We start from the raw sequence: 3402 nt of genomic DNA on the forward strand, positions 1-3402 counted from the left end.
GGATGTTGTGAAATTTGAAAGGGTTCAGAAAAGACTTACAAGGATGTTGCAGGGTTGGAGGATTTGAGCTATAGGGTGAGATTGAATAGGCTGGGGCTGTTTTCCCTGGAGCATTAGAGGCTGAGGGGTGACCTTAGATGTTTATAAATCATGAGGGGCATGGAAAGGGTAAATAGACAAAGTCTTTTCCCTGGAGTGGGGGGAGTCCAGAACCAGAGGGCATAGGTTTAGGGCGAGAGAGCAAAGATATAAAAGAGACATGAGGGGCAACGTTTTCATGCAGAGGGTGGTACATGGATGGAAAGCTGCCAGAGGAAATGGAGTCCAGAACTAGAGGGCATAGGTATGGGGTGAGAAGGGAAAGATATAAAAGAGACCTAAGGGGCAACTTTTTCACACAGAGGGTGGTGCGTGTGTGGAATGGGCTGCCAGAGAAAGTGGTGGAGACTCGTACAATTGCAACGTTTAAAATGCATTTGGATGGGTATATGAATAGGAAGGGTTTGGAGGGACATGGGCTGGGTGCTGGCAGGTGGGACTAGGTAGAACATAGAACAATACAGTGCAGAACAGGCCCTTCAGCCCTCGATTTTGCTCCGACCTGTGTACTATTCTCAGCTCGTCCCCCTACACTATCCTATCATGATCCATGTGCTTATCTAAGGATTGTTTAAATCTCCCTAATGTGGCTGAGTTGACTACATTAGCAGGTAGAGCATTCCACGCCCTTACCACTCTCTGAGTAAACAACCTGTCTCTGACATATGTCTTAAATCTATCACCCCTCAATTGGTAGTTATGCCCCCTCATACAAGCTGACATCATCCTAGGAAAAAGACTTTCACTGTCTACCCTATCTAATCCTCTGATCATCTTGTATGTCTCCATCAAATCCCCTCTTAGCGTTCTTCTTTCCAATGAGAACAGACCTAATTCTCTCAGCTTTTCCTCATAAGACCTTCCCTCCAGACCAGGCAACATCCTGGTAAATCTCCTCTGCACCTTTGCCAATGCTTCCACATCCTTCCCGAATTATGGCGACCAGAACTGTACACAATATTCCAATTGTGGCAGCACCAGCGTTTTGTATAGTTGCAGCATGATATTGCAGCTCTGGAACTCATTCCCTCTACAAATGAAACCTAACACACCATATGTCTTCTTAACAGCGCTATCAACCTGGCTAACAACTTTCAGGGATCTATGTACATAGACTCCAATATCCCTCTGCACATCCACACTACCAAGAATCTTTCCATTGACCTAGTACTCTGCCTTCCTGTTATTCTTCCCAAAGTGCATCACCTCACATTTAGCTGCATTGAATTCCATTTGACACCTCTCAGCCCAATTCTGCAGTTTATCCAAGTCCCCCTGCAACCTGTAACATTCTTCCAAGCTGTCCACTACTCCACCGACTTTAGTGTTGTCTGCAAATTTACAAATCCATCCACCTATGCCTGTGTCTAAGTCATTTATAAAACTGACAAACAGCAGTGGTCCCAAAACAGATCGTTGTGGCACACCACTAGTAACCGGACTCCAGGCTGAATATTTTCCATCAACCACCACTCACTGCCTCCTTTCAGAAAATCATTTTCTAATCCAAACTGCTAAATCCCCCTCAATTCCAAGCCTCTGCATTTTCTCCATCAGCCTACCATATGGAACCTTATCAAAGGCTTTACTGAAGTCCATGTATACCACGCCAACTGCCCTACCCTCATCTACATGCTTGGTCACCTTCTCAGAAAACTCAATGAGGCTTGTGAGACACAACCTGCCCTTCATGAAAACTTGTTTGAAATCAAATTGTTGCCTGCTAGATGATTATAAATTTTATCACTTATAATCCTTTCCAAAATATTTCCTCCAACAGAAGTAAGGCTCACTGGTCTATAATTACCTGGGTCATCTCTACTGCCCTTCTTGAACAAGGGCACATTTGCAATCTGCCAGTCCTCTAGTACTAAACCTGTAGACAATGATGACTCAAATATCAAAGCCAAAGGCTCTGCTATCTCCTCCCTAGTTCCCCAGAGAATCCTCGGATAAATGCTATCCGGCCCAGGAGACTTGTCTACTTTCATACCTTCTAGAATTGATAACACCTGTTTGTGACTAACCTCGATCCTTTCTAGTCCAATATCTCGTACCTCTTTCTTCTCCTCTACAATATTCTCCTTTTCCTGAGTGAAAACCGATGAGAAATGTTTGTTTAGCACCTCTCCAAACTCCACAGAGTCGGGTTGGGAAATCCGGTCAGCATGTTTGACTTGGACTGAACGGTCTATTTCTGTGCTGTACATCTCTATGAGTCTATGTACAATCATCCACAGGAGCACTAAGTGTCCTCCTTCCATTGGGCCTCTTATCCTCTAGACTCTGTCAACTACAGTTCATTGACTTATGCATGTTCATGTCCATGATCTAACTTGCACCAAGTTCTACTCATTCAGCAGTCTTCATTAACCTGCACAGATTTCCACTACCAACATGTCTTGATCTTAAAAGTTTAATTTGTAAGTTCTTCCTTGTCCTTTTACCTCAACTCTGTAATCTCCTCCAGCACATCACGCTGCATCCAGTCCCTGTACAGTTCCTTCTCATCCATCCATTAACAGTCATACCATCAGCCCTGCAAGTACTACACTCTGGAAATTCTTCCAATCCTGTATCTATCTACTCCCCTGCTGTTTTTATTCCCCAAAACCACCCTTAAAACACACCCATTTAACCCTCTGTGTCTTTTTTGATTCACTTCCTCTTGTGTCTCTGTGATGTGCACTGGAACACATTTGTATGTTAAAAGGATATGAAATGCAAGTTGTTGGCGCTTCTAATATAAATCAACAATGTTTTTCACTTTTACATTTGAATGAGCTTTAATAAAATTAAACATTTGATAAATAAATTACTTGCAGTAAGTGGTTATTGTTATAGTATATATTTGGTACACATTAATGGAATGTTGGGACAGCACACTGGCTTGCACTGCTGCCTCACAGCTCCAGGGACCCGGGTTCGATTCCACCCTCAGACAGCTGTCTGCGTGGAGTTTGCACATTCCCCCGGTGTCTGTGTGGGTTTCCTCTAGGTGCTTCGGTTTCCTCTCCCCAAAGATGTGTGGGTTAGGTGAATTGGCCATGCTAAATTGCCAATAGTGTCCAGTGATGTGAGGATTAGCCATTGGAAATGCAGGATTACAGGGATAGGGTCAGGTGGTGGATCTGGATGAGATTCTCTTTGGAGGGTCAGTGAACTTCATGGGCCAAATGGCCAGCTCCCACATTTTAGGGATTCTATGATTCTAGCATTGCTTTGATTAATTTCATTGTCCTGAAATCTGAGAGGAAACTGAACTGCAAGTTTGCTTTTTAAAAATGTGACAAAGCAAGATAA

This window comes from Chiloscyllium punctatum, chromosome 26 (assembly GCF_047496795.1).
Source record: "Chiloscyllium punctatum isolate Juve2018m chromosome 26, sChiPun1.3, whole genome shotgun sequence".
In the NCBI taxonomy this organism is placed as follows: domain Eukaryota; kingdom Metazoa; phylum Chordata; class Chondrichthyes; order Orectolobiformes; family Hemiscylliidae; genus Chiloscyllium; species Chiloscyllium punctatum.